This window comes from Schistocerca nitens, chromosome 12 (genome assembly GCF_023898315.1).
Source record: "Schistocerca nitens isolate TAMUIC-IGC-003100 chromosome 12, iqSchNite1.1, whole genome shotgun sequence".
NCBI classification, from domain to species: Eukaryota; Metazoa; Arthropoda; class Insecta; order Orthoptera; family Acrididae; genus Schistocerca; species Schistocerca nitens.
This window is the reverse complement of record NC_064625.1, coordinates 158696260-158715271: the sequence shown is the minus strand read 5'-3', so window position 1 is coordinate 158715271 and position 19012 is coordinate 158696260.

The following is a 19012-nucleotide window of genomic DNA, read 5'->3' as shown; positions in this document are numbered from 1 at the left end:
CTACCCTAAGAGAGTCATAGTTACTCCTGCCAGTTGCTCCCCGTTTTACCACAGTCACATCTACAAGCTTACTCTGGCCGTTCACCAGAAGCGATACGCCATTATTTGTTGACCTTAAGACTTTCACAGTACTCCTTCCGGGAGCTCATCGAGAATGCCGATGTTTTTCGCCTGTTGACGAGGCATTTTTCTACCTTAAGAGAGTCATTGTTACACCTGCCAAATGCTCGCCGTTAACCACAGCCACATTTTCAAGCTTCCTCTGGCCCAGTTCACCTGAAGCGGTACACCATTATTTGTCGGCTTTGAGACCTTCACTGTACTCCTGCCGGGAGCACCTCGAGTTTGCCGATGTATTTCGCCTATTGACGAGGCATTTGGCTACCTTAAGAGAGTCGTAGTTACTCCTACCACTTGCACCCAGATTTATCACTGTCACATCCTCAAGCTTTCTCCGGCCAGTTCACCACAAGCGATACGCCATTATCTGTCGACATAAAGTGTTTCACAGTACTACTGCTGGCAGCTCCTCGGTTTGCAGATGTATTTCGCGTGTTGACGAGGCATTTGGCTACCTTAAGAGAGTCATAGTTACTCCTGCCACTTGCTCCCCGTTCTACCACAGTCACATCTACAAGCTTACTCTGGCCAGTTCACCAGAAGCGATACGCCATTATTTGTTGACCTTAAGACTTTCACAGTACTCCTTGCGGGAGCTCCTCGGGATTGCCAATGTAATTCGCCTTTTGACGAGGCATTTGGCTACTCTAAGAGAGTCATAGTTACTCCTGCCAGTTGCTCCCCGTTTTACCACAGTCACATCTACAAGCTTACTCTGGCCGTTCACCAGAAGCGATACGCCATTATTTGTTGACCTTAAGACTTTCACAGTACTCCTTCCGGGAGCTCATCGAGAATGCCGATGTTTTTCGCCTGTTGACGAGGCATTTTTCTACCTTAAGAGAGTCATTGTTACACCTGCCAAATGCTCGCCGTTAGCCACAGCCACATTTTCAAGCTTCCTCTGGCCCAGTTCACCTGAAGCGGTACACCATTATTTGTCGGCTTTGAGACCTTCACTGTACTCCTGCCGGGAGCACCTCGAGTTTGCACCTTGCACCCAGATTTATCACTGTCACATCCTCAAGCTTTCTCCGGCCAGTTCACCACAAGCGATACGCCATTATCTGTCGACATAAAGTGTTTCACAGTACTACTGCTGGCAGCTCCTCGGTTTGCAGATGTATTTCGCATGTTGACGAGGCATTTGGCCACCTTAAGAGAGTCATAGTTACTCCTGCCACTTGCTCCCCGTTCTACCACAGTCACATCTACAAGCTTACTCTGGCCAGTTCACCAGAAGCGATACGCCATTATTTGTTGACCTTAAGACTTTCACAGTACTCCTTGCGGGAGCTCCTCGGGATTGCCAATGTAATTCGCCTTTTGACGAGGCATTTGGCTACCCTAAGAGAGTCATAGTTACTCCTGCCAGTTGCTCCCCGTTTTACCACAGTCACATCTACAAGCTTACTCTGGCCGTTCACCAGAAGCGATACGCCATTATTTGTTGACCTTAAGACTTTCACAGTACTCCTTCCGGGAGCTCATCGAGAATGCCGATGTTTTTCGCCTGTTGACGAGGCATTTTTCTACCTTAAGAGAGTCATTGTTACACCTGCCAAATGCTCGCCGTTAACCACAGCCACATTTTCAAGCTTCCTCTGGCCCAGTTCACCTGAAGCGGTACACCATTATTTGTCGGCTTTGAGACCTTCACTGTACTCCTGCCGGGAGCACCTCGAGTTTGCCGATGTATTTCGCCTATTGACGAGGCATTTGGCTACCTTAAGAGAGTCGTAGTTACTCCTACCACTTGCACCCAGATTTATCACTGTCACATCCTCAAGCTTTCTCCGGCCAGTTCACCACAAGCGATACGCCATTATCTGTCGACATAAAGTGTTTCACAGTACTACTGCTGGCAGCTCCTCGGTTTGCAGATGTATTTCGCGTGTTGACGAGGCATTTGGCTACCTTAAGAGAGTCATAGTTACTCCTGCCACTTGCTCCCCGTTCTACCACAGTCACATCTACAAGCTTACTCTGGCCAGTTCACCAGAAGCGATACGCCATTATTTGTTGACCTTAAGACTTTCACAGTACTCCTTGCGGGAGCTCCTCGGGATTGCCAATGTAATTCGCCTTTTGACGAGGCATTTGGCTACTCTAAGAGAGTCATAGTTACTCCTGCCAGTTGCTCCCCGTTTTACCACAGTCACATCTACAAGCTTACTCTGGCCGTTCACCAGAAGCGATACGCCATTATTTGTTGACCTTAAGACTTTCACAGTACTCCTTCCGGGAGCTCATCGAGAATGCCGATGTTTTTCGCCTGTTGACGAGGCATTTTTCTACCTTAAGAGAGTCATTGTTACACCTGCCAAATGCTCGCCGTTAGCCAGAGCCACATTTTCAAGCTTCCTCTGGCCCAGTTCACCTGAAGCGGTACACCATTATTTGTCGGCTTTGAGACCTTCACTGTACTCCTGCCGGGAGCACCTCGAGTTTGCACCTTGCACCCAGATTTATCACTGTCACATCCTCAAGCTTTCTCCGGCCAGTTCACCACAAGCGATACGCCATTATCTGTCGACATAAAGTGTTTCACAGTACTACTGCTGGCAGCTCCTCGGTTTGCAGATGTATTTCGCATGTTGACGAGGCATTTGGCCACCTTAAGAGAGTCAGTTACTCCTGCCACTTGCTCCCCGTTCTACCACAGTCACATCTACAAGCTTACTCTGGCCAGTTCACCAGAAGCGATACGCCATTATTTGTTGACCTTAAGACTTTCACAGTACTCCTTCCGGGAGCTAATCGAGAATGCCGATGTTTTTCGCCTGTTGACGAGGCATTTTTCTACCTTAAGAGAGTCATTGTTACACCTGCCAAATGCTCGCCGTTAGCCACAGCCACATTTTCAAGCTTCCTCTGGCCCAGTTCACCTGAAGCGGTACACCATTATTTGTCGGCTTTGAGACCTTCACTGTACTCCTGCCGGGAGCACCTCGAGTTTGCACCTTGCACCCAGATTTATCACTGTCACATCCTCAAGCTTTCTCCGGCCAGTTCACCACAAGCGATACGCCATTATCTGTCGACATAAAGTGTTTCACAGTACTACTGCTGGCAGCTCCTCGGTTTGCAGATGTATTTCGCATGTTGACGAGGCATTTGGCCACCTTAAGAGAGTCATAGTTACTCCTGCCACTTGCTCCCCGTTCTACCACAGTCACATCTACAAGCTTACTCTGGCCAGTTCACCAGAAGCGATACGCCATTATTTGTTGACCTTAAGACTTTCACAGTACTCCTTGCGGGAGCTCCTCGGGATTGCCAATGTAATTCCCCTTTTGACGAGGCATTTGGCTACCCTAAGAGAGTCATAGTTACTCCTGCCAGATGCTCCCCGTTTTACCACAGTCACATCTACAAGCTTACTCTGGCCGTTCACCAGAAGCGATACGCCATTATTTGTTGACCTTAAGACTTTCACAGTACTCCTTCCGGGAGCTCATCGAGAATGCCGATGTTTTTCGCCTGTTGACGAGGCATTTTTCTACCTTAAGAGAGTCATTGTTACACCTGCCAAATGCTCGCCGTTAACCACAGCCACATTTTCAAGCTTCCTCTGGCCCAGTTCACCTGAAGCGGTACACCATTATTTGTCGGCTTTGAGACCTTCACTGTACTCCTGCCGGGAGCACCTCGAGTTTGCACCTTGCACCCAGATTTATCACTGTCACATCCTCAAGCTTTCTCCGGCCAGTTCACCACAAGCGATACGCCATTATCTGTCGACATAAAGTGTTTCACAGTACTACTGCTGGCAGCTCCTCGGTTTGCAGATGTATTTCGCATGTTGACGAGGCATTTGGCCACCTTAAGAGAGTCATAGTTACTCCTGCCACTTGCTCCCCGTTCTACCACAGTCACATCTACAAGCTTACTCTGGCCAGTTCACCAGAAGCGATACGCCATTATTTGTTGACCTTAAGACTTTCACAGTACTCCTTGCGGGAGCTCCTCGGGATTGCCAATGTAATTCGCCTTTTGACGAGGCATTTGGCTACTCTAAGAGAGTCATAGTTACTCCTGCCAGTTGCTCCCCGTTTTACCACAGTCACATCTACAAGCTTACTCTGGCCGTTCACCAGAAGCGATACGCCATTATTTGTTGACCTTAAGACTTTCACAGTACTCCTTCCGGGAGCTCATCGAGAATGCCGATGTTTTTCGCCTGTTGACGAGGCATTTTTCTACCTTAAGAGAGTCATTGTTACACCTGCCAAATGCTCGCCGTTAGCCACAGCCACATTTTCAAGCTTCCTCTGGCCCAGTTCACCTGAAGCGGTACACCATTATTTGTCGGCTTTGAGACCTTCACTGTACTCCTGCCGGGAGCACCTCGAGTTTGCACCTTGCACCCAGATTTATCACTGTCACATCCTCAAGCTTTCTCCGGCCAGTTCACCACAAGCGATACGCCATTATCTGTCGACATAAAGTGTTTCACAGTACTACTGCTGGCAGCTCCTCGGTTTGCAGATGTATTTCGCATGTTGACGAGGCATTTGGCCACCTTAAGAGAGTCATAGTTACTCCTGCCACTTGCTCCCCGTTCTACCACAGTCACATCTACAAGCTTACTCTGGCCAGTTCACCAGAAGCGATACGCCATTATTTGTTGACCTTAAGACTTTCACAGTACTCCTTGCGGGAGCTCCTCGGGATTGCCAATGTAATTCGCCTTTTGACGAGGCATTTGGCTACCCTAAGAGAGTCATAGTTACTCCTGCCAGTTGCTCCCCGTTTTACCACAGTCACATCTACAAGCTTACTCTGGCCGTTCACCAGAAGCGATACGCCATTATTTGTTGACCTTAAGACTTTCACAGTACTCCTTCCGGGAGCTCATCGAGAATGCCGATGTTTTTCGCCTGTTGACGAGGCATTTTTCTACCTTAAGAGAGTCATTGTTACACCTGCCAAATGCTCGCCGTTAACCACAGCCACATTTTCAAGCTTCCTCTGGCCCAGTTCACCTGAAGCGGTACACCATTATTTGTCGGCTTTGAGACCTTCACTGTACTCCTGCCGGGAGCACCTCGAGTTTGCCGATGTATTTCGCCTATTGACGAGGCATTTGGCTACCTTAAGAGAGTCGTAGTTACTCCTACCACTTGCACCCAGATTTATCACTGTCACATCCTCAAGCTTTCTCCGGCCAGTTCACCACAAGCGATACGCCATTATCTGTCGACATAAAGTGTTTCACAGTACTACTGCTGGCAGCTCCTCAGTTTGCAGATGTATTTCGCGTGTTGACGAGGCATTTGGCTACCTTAAGAGAGTCATAGTTACTCCTGCCACTTGCTCCCCGTTCTACCACAGTCACATCTACAAGCTTACTCTGGCCAGTTCACCAGAAGCGATACGCCATTATTTGTTGACCTTAAGACTTTCACAGTACTCCTTGCGGGAGCTCCTCGGGATTGCCAATGTAATTCGCCTTTTGACGAGGCATTTGGCTACTCTAAGAGAGTCATAGTTACTCCTGCCAGTTGCTCCCCGTTTTACCACAGTCACATCTACAAGCTTACTCTGGCCGTTCACCAGAAGCGATACGCCATTATTTGTTGACCTTAAGACTTTCACAGTACTCCTTCCGGGAGCTCATCGAGAATGCCGATGTTTTTCGCCTGTTGACGAGGCATTTTTCTACCTTAAGAGAGTCATTGTTACACCTGCCAAATGCTCGCCGTTAGCCACAGCCACATTTTCAAGCTTCCTCTGGCCCAGTTCACCTGAAGCGGTACACCATTATTTGTCGGCTTTGAGACCTTCACTGTACTCCTGCCGGGAGCACCTCGAGTTTGCACCTTGCACCCAGATTTATCACTGTCACATCCTCAAGCTTTCTCCGGCCAGTTCACCACAAGCGATACGCCATTATCTGTCGACATAAAGTGTTTCACAGTACTACTGCTGGCAGCTCCTCGGTTTGCAGATGTATTTCGCATGTTGACGAGGCATTTGGCCACCTTAAGAGAGTCATAGTTACTCCTGCCACTTGCTCCCCGTTCTACCACAGTCACATCTACAAGCTTACTCTGGCCAGTTCACCAGAAGCGATACGCCATTATTTGTTGACCTTAAGACTTTCACAGTACTCCTTCCGGGAGCTAATCGAGAATGCCGATGTTTTTCGCCTGTTGACGAGGCATTTTTCTACCTTAAGAGAGTCATTGTTACACCTGCCAAATGCTCGCCGTTAGCCACAGCCACATTTTCAAGCTTCCTCTGGCCCAGTTCACCTGAAGCGGTACACCATTATTTGTCGGCTTTGAGACCTTCACTGTACTCCTGCCGGGAGCACCTCGAGTTTGCACCTTGCACCCAGATTTATCACTGTCACATCCTCAAGCTTTCTCCGGCCAGTTCACCACAAGCGATACGCCATTATCTGTCGACATAAAGTGTTTCACAGTACTACTGCTGGCAGCTCCTCGGTTTGCAGATGTATTTCGCATGTTGACGAGGCATTTGGCCACCTTAAGAGAGTCATAGTTACTCCTGCCACTTGCTCCCCGTTCTACCACAGTCACATCTACAAGCTTACTCTGGCCAGTTCACCAGAAGCGATACGCCATTATTTGTTGACCTTAAGACTTTCACAGTACTCCTTGCGGGAGCTCCTCGGGATTGCCAATGTAATTCCCCTTTTGACGAGGCATTTGGCTACCCTAAGAGAGTCATAGTTACTCCTGCCAGATGCTCCCCGTTTTACCACAGTCACATCTACAAGCTTACTCTGGCCGTTCACCAGAAGCGATACGCCATTATTTGTTGACCTTAAGACTTTCACAGTACTCCTTCCGGGAGCTCATCGAGAATGCCGATGTTTTTCGCCTGTTGACGAGGCATTTTTCTACCTTAAGAGAGTCATTGTTACACCTGCCAAATGCTCGCCGTTAACCACAGCCACATTTTCAAGCTTCCTCTGGCCCAGTTCACCTGAAGCGGTACACCATTATTTGTCGGCTTTGAGACCTTCACTGTACTCCTGCCGGGAGCACCTCGAGTTTGCCGATGTATTTCGCCTATTGACGAGGCATTTGGCTACCTTAAGAGAGTCATAGTTACTTCTACCACTTGCACCCAGATTTATCACTGTCACATCCTCAAGCTTTCTCCGGCCAGTTCACCACAGGCGATACGCCATTATCTGTCGACATAAAGTGTTTCACAGTACTACTGCTGGCAGCTCCTCGGTTTGCAGATGTATTTCGCGTGTTGACGAGGCATTTGGCTACCTTAAGAGAGTCATAGTTACTCCTGCCACTTGCTCCCCTTCTACCACAGTCACATCTACAAGCTTACTCTGGCCAGTTCACCAGAAGCGATACGCCCTTATTTGTTGACCTTAAGACTTTCACAGTACTCCTTGCGGGAGCTCCTCGGGATTGCCAATGTAATTCGCCTTTTGACGAGGCATTTGGCTACTCTAAGAGAGTCATAGTTACTCCTGCCAGTTGCTCCCCGTTTTACCACAGTCACATCTACAAGCTTACTCTGGCCGTTCACCAGAAGCGATACGCCATTATTTGTTGACCTTAAGACTTTCACAGTACTCCTTCCGGGAGCTCATCGAGAATGCCGATGTTTTTCGCCTGTTGACGAGGCATTTTTCTACCTTAAGAGAGTCATTGTTACACCTGCCAAATGCTCGCCGTTAGCCACAGCCACATTTTCAAGCTTCCTCTGGCCCAGTTCACCTGAAGCGGTACACCATTATTTGTCGGCTTTGAGACCTTCACTGTACTCCTGCCGGGAGCACCTCGAGTTTGCACCTTGCACCCAGATTTATCACTGTCACATCCTCAAGCTTTCTCCGGCCAGTTCACCACAAGCGATACGCCATTATCTGTCGACATAAAGTGTTTCACAGTACTACTGCTGGCAGCTCCTCGGTTTGCAGATGTATTTCGCATGTTGACGAGGCATTTGGCCACCTTAAGAGAGTCATAGTTACTCCTGCCACTTGCTCCCCGTTCTACCACAGTCACATCTACAAGCTTACTCTGGCCAGTTCACCAGAAGCGATACGCCATTATTTGTTGACCTTAAGACTTTCACAGTACTCCTTGCGGGAGCTCCTCGGGATTGCCAATGTAATTCCCCTTTTGACGAGGCATTTGGCTACCCTAAGAGAGTCATAGTTACTCCTGCCAGATGCTCCCCGTTTTACCACAGTCACATCTACAAGCTTACTCTGGCCGTTCACCAGAAGCGATACGCCATTATTTGTTGACCTTAAGACTTTCACAGTACTCCTTCCGGGAGCTCATCGAGAATGCCGATGTTTTTCGCCTGTTGACGAGGCATTTTTCTACCTTAAGAGAGTCATTGTTACACCTGCCAAATGCTCGCCGTTAACCACAGCCACATTTTCAAGCTTCCTCTGGCCCAGTTCACCTGAAGCGGTACACCATTATTTGTCGGCTTTGAGACCTTCACTGTACTCCTGCCGGGAGCACCTCGAGTTTGCCGATGTATTTCGCCTATTGACGAGGCATTTGGCTACCTTAAGAGAGTCATAGTTACTTCTACCACTTGCACCCAGATTTATCACTGTCACATCCTCAAGCTTTCTCCGGCCAGTTCACCACAGGCGATACGCCATTATCTGTCGACATAAAGTGTTTCACAGTACTACTGCTGGCAGCTCCTCGGTTTGCAGATGTATTTCGCGTGTTGACGAGGCATTTGGCTACCTTAAGAGAGTCATAGTTACTCCTGCCACTTGCTCCCCTTCTACCACAGTCACATCTACAAGCTTACTCTGGCCAGTTCACCAGAAGCGATACGCCCTTATTTGTTGACCTTAAGACTTTCACAGTACTCCTTGCGGGAGCTCCTCGGGATTGCCAATGTAATTCGCCTTTTGACGAGGCATTTGGCTACTCTAAGAGAGTCATAGTTACTCCTGCCAGTTGCTCCCCGTTTTACCACAGTCACATCTACAAGCTTACTCTGGCCGTTCACCAGAAGCGATACGCCATTATTTGTTGACCTTAAGACTTTCACAGTACTCCTTCCGGGAGCTCATCGAGAATGCCGATGTTTTTCGCCTGTTGACGAGGCATTTTTCTACCTTAAGAGAGTCATTGTTACACCTGCCAAATGCTCGCCGTTAGCCACAGCCACATTTTCAAGCTTCCTCTGGCCCAGTTCACCTGAAGCGGTACACCATTATTTGTCGGCTTTGAGACCTTCACTGTACTCCTGCCGGGAGCACCTCGAGTTTGCACCTTGCACCCAGATTTATCACTGTCACATCCTCAAGCTTTCTCCGGCCAGTTCACCACAAGCGATACGCCATTATCTGTCGACATAAAGTGTTTCACAGTACTACTGCTGGCAGCTCCTCGGTTTGCAGATGTATTTCGCATGTTGACGAGGCATTTGGCCACCTTAAGAGAGTCATAGTTACTCCTGCCACTTGCTCCCCGTTCTACCACAGTCACATCTACAAGCTTACTCTGGCCAGTTCACCAGAAGCGATACGCCATTATTTGTTGACCTTAAGACTTTCACAGTACTCCTTGCGGGAGCTCCTCGGGATTGCCAATGTAATTCGCCTTTTGACGAGGCATTTGGCTACTCTAAGAGAGTCATAGTTACTCCTGCCAGTTGCTCCCCGTTTTACCACAGTCACATCTACAAGCTTACTCTGGCCGTTCACCAGAAGCGATACGCCATTATTTGTTGTCCTTAAGACTTTCACAGTACTCCTTCCGGGAGCTCATCGAGAATGCCGATGTTTTTCGCCTGTTGACGAGGCATTTTTCTACCTTAAGAGAGTCATTGTTACACCTGCCAAATGCTCGCCGTTAGCCACAGCCACATTTTCAAGCTTCCTCTGGCCCAGTTCACCTGAAGCGGTACACCATTATTTGTCGGCTTTGAGACCTTCACTGTACTCCTGCCGGGAGCACCTCGAGTTTGCACCTTGCACCCAGATTTATCACTGTCACATCCTCAAGCTTTCTCCGGCCAGTTCACCACAAGCGATACGCCATTATCTGTCGACATAAAGTGTTTCACAGTACTACTGCTGGCAGCTCCTCGGTTTGCAGATGTATTTCGCATGTTGACGAGGCATTTGGCCACCTTAAGAGAGTCATAGTTACTCCTGCCACTTGCTCCCCGTTCTACCACAGTCACATCTACAAGCTTACTCTGGCCAGTTCACCAGAAGCGATACGCCATTATTTGTTGACCTTAAGACTTTCACAGTACTCCTTGCGGGAGCTCCTCGGGATTGCCAATGTAATTCGCCTTTTGACGAGGCATTTGGCTACCCTAAGAGAGTCATAGTTACTCCTGCCAGTTGCTCCCCGTTTTACCACAGTCACATCTACAAGCTTACTCTGGCCGTTCACCAGAAGCGATACGCCATTATTTGTTGACCTTAAGACTTTCACAGTACTCCTTCCGGGAGCTCATCGAGAATGCCGATGTTTTTCGCCTGTTGACGAGGCATTTTTCTACCTTAAGAGAGTCATTGTTACACCTGCCAAATGCTCGCCGTTAGCCACAGCCACATTTTCAAGCTTCCTCTGGCCCAGTTCACCTGAAGCGGTACACCATTATTTGTCGGCTTTGAGACCTTCACTGTACTCCTGCCGGGAGCACCTCGAGTTTGCACCTTGCACCCAGATTTATCACTGTCACATCCTCAAGCTTTCTCCGGCCAGTTCACCACAAGCGATACGCCATTATCTGTCGACATAAAGTGTTTCACAGTACTACTGCTGGCAGCTCCTCGGTTTGCAGATGTATTTCGCATGTTGACGAGGCATTTGGCCACCTTAAGAGAGTCATAGTTACTCCTGCCACTTGCTCCCCGTTCTACCACAGTCACATCTACAAGCTTACTCTGGCCAGTTCACCAGAAGCGATACGCCATTATTTGTTGACCTTAAGACTTTCACAGTACTCCTTGCGGGAGCTCCTCGGGATTGCCAATGTAATTCGCCTTTTGACGAGGCATTTGGCTACCCTAAGAGAGTCATAGTTACTCCTGCCAGTTGCTCCCCGTTTTACCACAGTCACATCTACAAGCTTACTCTGGCCGTTCACCAGAAGCGATACGCCATTATTTGTTGACCTTAAGACTTTCACAGTACTCCTTCCGGGAGCTCATCGAGAATGCCGATGTTTTTCGCCTGTTGACGAGGCATTTTTCTACCTTAAGAGAGTCATTGTTACACCTGCCAAATGCTCGCCGTTAACCACAGCCACATTTTCAAGCTTCCTCTGGCCCAGTTCACCTGAAGCGGTACACCATTATTTGTCGGCTTTGAGACCTTCACTGTACTCCTGCCGGGAGCACCTCGAGTTTGCCGATGTATTTCGCCTATTGACGAGGCATTTGGCTACCTTAAGAGAGTCATAGTTACTCCTACCACTTGCACCCAGATTTATCACTGTCACATCCTCAAGCTTTCTCCGGCCAGTTCACCACAAGCGATACGCCATTATCTGTCGACATAAAGTGTTTCACAGTACTACTGCTGGCAGCTCCTCGGTTTGCAGATGTATTTCGCGTGTTGACGAGGCATTTGGCTACCTTAAGAGAGTCATAGTTACTCCTGCCACTTGCTCCCCGTTCTACCACAGTCACATCTACAAGCTTACTCTGGCCAGTTCACCAGAAGCGATACGCCATTATTTGTTGACCTTAAGACTTTCACAGTACTCCTTGCGGGAGCTCCTCGGGATTGCCAATGTAATTCGCCTTTTGACGAGGCATTTGGCTACTCTAAGAGAGTCATAGTTACTCCTGCCAGTTGCTCCCCGTTTTACCACAGTCACATCTACAAGCTTACTCTGGCCGTTCACCAGAAGCGATACGCCATTATTTGTTGACCTTAAGACTTTCACAGTACTCCTTCCGGGAGCTCATCGAGAATGCCGATGTTTTTCGCCTGTTGACGAGGCATTTTTCTACCTTAAGAGAGTCATTGTTACACCTGCCAAATGCTCGCCGTTAGCCACAGCCACATTTTCAAGCTTCCTCTGGCCCAGTTCACCTGAAGCGGTACACCATTATTTGTCGGCTTTGAGACCTTCACTGTACTCCTGCCGGGAGCACCTCGAGTTTGAACCTTGCACCCAGATTTATCACTGTCACATCCTCAAGCTTTCTCCGGCCAGTTCACCACAAGCGATACGCCATTATCTGTCGACATAAAGTGTTTCACAGTACTACTGCTGGCAGCTCCTCGGTTTGCAGATGTATTTCGCATGTTGACGAGGCATTTGGCCACCTTAAGAGAGTCATAGTTACTCCTGCCACTTGCTCCCCGTTCTACCACAGTCACATCTACAAGCTTACTCTGGCCAGTTCACCAGAAGCGATACGCCATTATTTGTTGACCTTAAGACTTTCACAGTACTCCTTGCGGGAGCTCCTCGGGATTGCCAATGTAATTCGCCTTTTGACGAGGCATTTGGCTACCCTAAGAGAGTCATAGTTACTCCTGCCAGTTGCTCCCCGTTTTACCACAGTCACATCTACAAGCTTACTCTGGCCGTTCACCAGAAGCGATACGCCATTATTTGTTGACCTTAAGACTTTCACAGTACTCCTTCCGGGAGCTCATCGAGAATGCCGATGTTTCTCGCCTGTTGACGAGGCATTTTTCTACCTTAAGAGAGTCATTGTTACACCTGCCAAATGCTCGCCGTTAGCCACAGCCACATTTTCAAGCTTCCTCTGGCCCAGTTCACCTGAAGCGGTACACCATTATTTGTCGGCTTTGAGACCTTCACTGTACTCCTGCCGGGAGCACCTCGAGTTTGCACCTTGCACCCAGATTTATCACTGTCACATCCTCAAGCTTTCTCCGGCCAGTTCACCACAAGCGATACGCCATTATCTGTCGACATAAAGTGTTTCACAGTACTACTGCTGGCAGCTCCTCGGTTTGCAGATGTATTTCGCATGTTGACGAGGCATTTGGCCACCTTAAGAGAGTCATAGTTACTCCTGCCACTTGCTCCCCGTTCTACCACAGTCACATCTACAAGCTTACTCTGGCCAGTTCACCAGAAGCGATACGCCATTATTTGTTGACCTTAAGACTTTCAGAGTACTCCTTGCGGGAGCTCCTCGGGATTGCCAATGTAATTCGCCTTTTGACGAGGCATTTGGCTACCCTAAGAGAGTCATAGTTACTCCTGCCAGTTGCTCCCCGTTTTACCACAGTCACATCTACAAGCTTACTCTGGCCGTTCACCAGAAGCGATACGCCATTATTTGTTGACCTTAAGACTTTCACAGTACTCCTTCCGGGAGCTCATCGAGAATGCCGATGTTTTTCGCCTGTTGACGAGGCATTTTTCTACCTTAAGAGAGTCATTGTTACACCTGCCAAATGCTCGCCGTTAACCACAGCCACATTTTCAAGCTTCCTCTGGCCCAGTTCACCTGAAGCGGTACACCATTATTTGTCGGCTTTGAGACCTTCACTGTACTCCTGCCGGGAGCACCTCGAGTTTGCCGATGTATTTCGCCTATTGACGAGGCATTTGGCTACCTTAAGAGAGTCATAGTTACTCCTACCACTTGCACCCAGATTTATCACTGTCACATCCTCAAGCTTTCTCCGGCCAGTTCACCACAAGCGATACGCCATTATCTGTCGACATAAAGTGTTTCACAGTACTACTGCTGGCAGCTCCTCGGTTTGCAGATGTATTTCGCGTGTTGACGAGGCATTTGGCTACCTTAAGAGAGTCATAGTTACTCCTGCCACTTGCTCCCCGTTCTACCACAGTCACATCTACAAGCTTACTCTGGCCAGTTCACCAGAAGCGATACGCCATTATTTGTTGACCTTAAGACTTTCACAGTACTCCTTGCGGGAGCTCCTCGGGATTGCCAATGTAATTCGCCTTTTGACGAGGCATTTGGCTACTCTAAGAGAGTCATAGTTACTCCTGCCAGTTGCTCCCCGTTTTACCACAGTCACATCTACAAGCTTACTCTGGCCGTTCACCAGAAGCGATACGCCATTATTTGTTGACCTTAAGACTTTCACAGTACTCCTTCCGGGAGCTCATCGAGAATGCCGATGATTTTCGCCTGTTGACGAGGCATTTTTCTACCTTAAGAGAGTCATTGTTACACCTGCCAAATGCTCGCCGTTAGCCACAGCCACATTTTCAAGCTTCCTCTGGCCCAGTTCACCTGAAGCGGTACACCATTATTTGTCGGCTTTGAGACCTTCACTGTACTCCTGCCGGGAGCACCTCGAGTTTGCACCTTGCACCCAGATTTATCACTGTCACATCCTCAAGCTTTCTCCGGCCAGTTCACCACAAGCGATACGCCATTATCTGTCGACATAAAGTGTTTCACAGTACTACTGCTGGCAGCTCCTCGGTTTGCAGATGTATTTCGCATGTTGACGAGGCATTTGGCCACCTTAAGAGAGTCATAGTTACTCCTGCCACTTGCTCCCCGTTCTACCACAGTCACATCTACAAGCTTACTCTGGCCAGTTCACCAGAAGCGATACGCCATTATTTGTTGACCTTAAGACTTTCACAGTACTCCTTGCCGGAGCTCCTCGGGATTGCCAATGTAATTCGCCTTTTGACGAGGCATTTGGCTACCCTAAGAGAGTCATAGTTACTCCTGCCAGTTGCTCCCCGTTTTACCACAGTCACATCTACAAGCTTACTCTGGCCGTTCACCAGAAGCGATACGCCATTATTTGTTGACCTTAAGACTTTCACAGTACTCCTTCCGGGAGCTCATCGAGAATGCCGATGTTTCTCGCCTGTTGACGAGGCATTTTTCTACCTTAAGAGAGTCATTGTTACACCTGCCAAATGCTCGCCGTTAGCCACAGCCACATTTTCAAGCTTCCTCTGGCCCAGTTCACCTGAAGCGGTACACCATTATTTGTCGGCTTTGAGACCTTCACTGTACTCCTGCCGCGAGCACCTCGAGTTTGCACCTTGCACCCAGATTTATCACTGTCACATCCTCAAGCTTTCTCCGGCCAGTTCACCACAAGCGATACGCCATTATCTGTCGACATAAAGTGTTTCACAGTACTACTGCTGGCAGCTCCTCGGTTTGCAGATGTATTTCGCATGTTGACGAGGCATTTGGCCACCTTAAGAGAGTCATAGTTACTCCTGCCACTTGCTCCCCGTTCTACCACAGTCACATATACAAGCTTACTCTGGCCAGTTCACCAGAAGCGATACGCCATTATTTGTTGACCTTAAGACTTTCACAGTACTCCTTGCGGGAGCTCCTCGGGATTGCCAATGTAATTCGCCTTTTGACGAGGCATTTGGCTACCCTAAGAGAGTCATAGTTACTCCTGCCAGTTGCTCCCCGTTTTACCACAGTCACATCTACAAGCTTACTCTGGCCGTTCACCAGAAGCGATACGCCATTATTTGTTGACCTTAAGACTTTCACAGTACTCCTTCCGGGAGCTCATCGAGAATGCCGATGTTTTTCGCCTGTTGACGAGGCATTTTTCTACCTTAAGAGAGTCATTGTTACACCTGCCAAATGCTCGCCGTTAACCACAGCCACATTTTCAAGCTTCCTCTGGCCCAGTTCACCTGAAGCGGTACACCATTATTTGTCGGCTTTGAGACCTTCACTGTACTCCTGCCGGGAGCACCTCGAGTTTGCCGATGTATTTCGCCTATTGACGAGGCATTTGGCTACCTTAAGAGAGTCATAGTTACTCCTACCACTTGCACCCAGATTTATCACTGTCACATTCTCAAGCTTTCTCCGGCCAGTTCACCACAAGCGATACGCCATTATCTGTCGACATAAAGTGTTTCACAGTACTACTGCTGGCAGCTCCTCGGTTTGCAGATGTATTTCGCTTGTTGACGAGGCATTTGGCTACCTTAAGAGAGTCATAGTTACTCCTGCCACTTGCTCCCCTTCTACCACAGTCACATCTACAAGCTTACTCTGGCCAGTTCACCAGAAGCGATACGCCATTATTTGTTGACCTTAAGACTTTCACAGTACTCCTTGCGGGAGCTCCTCGGGATTGCCAATGTAATTCGCCTTTTGACGAGGCATTTGGCTACTCTAAGAGAGTCATAGCTACTCCTGCCAGTTGCTCCCCGTTTTACCACAGTCACATCTACAAGCTTACTCTGGCCGTTCACCAGAAGCGATACGCCATTATTTGTTGACCTTAAGACTTTCACAGTACTCCTTCCGGAAGCTCATCGAGAATGCCGATGTTTCTCGCCTGTTGACGAGGCATTTTTCTACCTTAAGAGAGTCATTGTTACACCTGCCAAATGCCCGCCGTTAGCCACAGCCACATTTTCAAGCTTCCTCTGGCCCAGTTCACCTGAAGCGGTACACCATTATTTGTCGGCTTTGAGACCTTCACTGTACTCCTGCCGCGAGCACCTCGAGTTTGCACCTTGCACCCAGATTTATCACTGTCACATCCTCAAGCTTTCTCCGGCCAGTTCACCACAAGCGATACGCCATTATCTGTCGACATAAAGTGTTTCACAGTACTACTGCTGGCAGCTCCTCGGTTTGCAGATGTATTTCGCATGTTGACGAGGCATTTGGCCACCTTAAGAGAGTCATAGTTACTCCTGCCACTTGCTCCCCGTTCTACCACAGTCACATATACAAGCTTACTCTGGCCAGTTCACCAGAAGCGATACGCCATTATTTGTTGACCTTAAGACTTTCACAGTACTCCTTGCGGGAGCTCCTCGGGATTGCCAATGTAATTCGCCTTTTGACGAGGCATTTGGCTACCCTAAGAGAGTCATAGTTACTCCTGCCAGTTGCTCCCCGTTTTACCACAGTCACATCTACAAGCTTACTCTGGCCGTTCACCAGAAGCGATACGCCATTATTTGTTGACCTTAAGACTTTCACAGTACTCCTTCCGGGAGCTCATCGAGAATGCCGATGTTTTTCGCCTGTTGACGAGGCATTTTTCTACCTTAAGAGAGTCATTGTTACACCTGCCAAATGCTCGCCGTTAACCACAGCCACATTTTCAAGCTTCCTCTGGCCCAGTTCACCTGAAGCGGTACACCATTATTTGTCGGCTTTGAGACCTTCACTGTACTCCTGCCGGGAGCACCTCGATTTTGCCGATATATTTCGCCTATTGACGAGGCATTTGGCTACCTTAAGAGAGCCATAGTTACCCCTACCACTTGCACCCAGATTTATCACTGTCACATTCTCAAGCTTTCTCCGGCCAGTTCACCACAAGCGATACGCCATTATCTGTCGACATAAAGTGTTTCACAGTACTACTGCTGGCAGCTCCTCGGTTTGCAGATGTATTTCGCGTGTTGACGAGGCATTTGGCTACCTTAAGAGAGTCATAGTTACTCCTGCCACTTGCTCCCCTTCTACCACAGTCACATCTACAAGCTTACTCTGGCCAGTTCACCAGAAGCGATACGCCATTATTTGTTGACCTTAAGACTTTCACAGTACTCCTTGCGGGAGCTCCTCGGGATTGCCAATGTAATTCGCCTTTTGACGAGGCATTTGGCTACTCTAAGAGAGTCATAGTTACTCCTGCCAGCTGCTCCCCGTTTTACCACAGTCACATCTACAAGCTTACTCTGGCCGTTCACCAGAAGCGATACGCCATTATTTGTTGACCTTAAGACTTTCACAGTACTCCTTCCGGGAGCTCATCGAGAATGCCGATGTTTTTCGCCTGTTGACGAGGCATTTTTCTACCTTAAGAGAGTCATTGTTACACCTGCCAAATGCTCGCCGTTAGCCACAGCCACATTTTCAAGCTTCCTCTGGCCCAGTTCACCTGAAGCGGTACACCATTATTTGTCGGCTTTGAGACCTTCACTGTACTCCTGCCGGGAGCACCTCGAGTTTGCACCTTGCACCCAGATTTATCACTGTCACATCCTCAAGCTTTCTCCGGCCAGTTCACCACAAGCGATACGCCATTATCTGTCGACATAAAGTGTTTCACAGTACTACTGCTGGCAGCTCCTCGGTTTGCAGATGTATTTCGCATGTTGACGAGGCATTTGGCCACCTTAAGAGAGTCATAGTTACTCCTGCCACTTGCTCCCCGTTCTACCACAGTCACATCTACAAGCTTACTCTGGCCAGTTCACCAGAAGCGATACGCCATTATTTGTTGACCTTAAGACTTTCAGAGTACTCCTTGCGGGAGCTCCTCGGGATTGCCAATGTAATTCGCCTTTTGACGAGGCATTTGGCTACCCTAAGAGAGTCATAGTTACTCCTGCCAGTTGCTCCCCGTTTTACCACAGTCACATCTACAAGCTTACTCTGGCCGTTCACCAGAAGCGATACGCCATTATTTGTTGACCTTAAGACTTTCACAGTACTCCTTCCGGGAGCTCATCGAGAATGCCGATGTTTTTCGCCTGTTGACGAGGCATTTTTCTACCTTAAGAGGATCATCGTTACACCTGCCAAATGCTCGCCGTTAACCACAGCCACATTTTCAAGCTTCCTCTGGCCCAGTTCACCTGAAGCGGTACACCATTATTTGTCGGCTTTGAGACCTTCACTGTACTCCTGCCGGGAGCACCTCGAGTTTGCACCTTGCAACCAGATTTATCACTGTCACATCCTCAAGCTTTCTCCGGCCAGTTCACCACAAGCGATACGCCATTATCTGTCGACATAAAGTGTTTCACAGTACTACTGCTGGCAGCTCCTCGGTTTGCAGATGTATTTCGCGTGTTGACGAGGCATTTGGCTACCTTAAGAGAGTCATAGTTACTCCTGCCACTTGCTCCCCGTTCTACCACAGTCACATCTACAAGCTTACTCTGGCCAGTTCACCAGAGGCGATACGCCATTATTTGTTGACCTTAAGACTTTCACAGT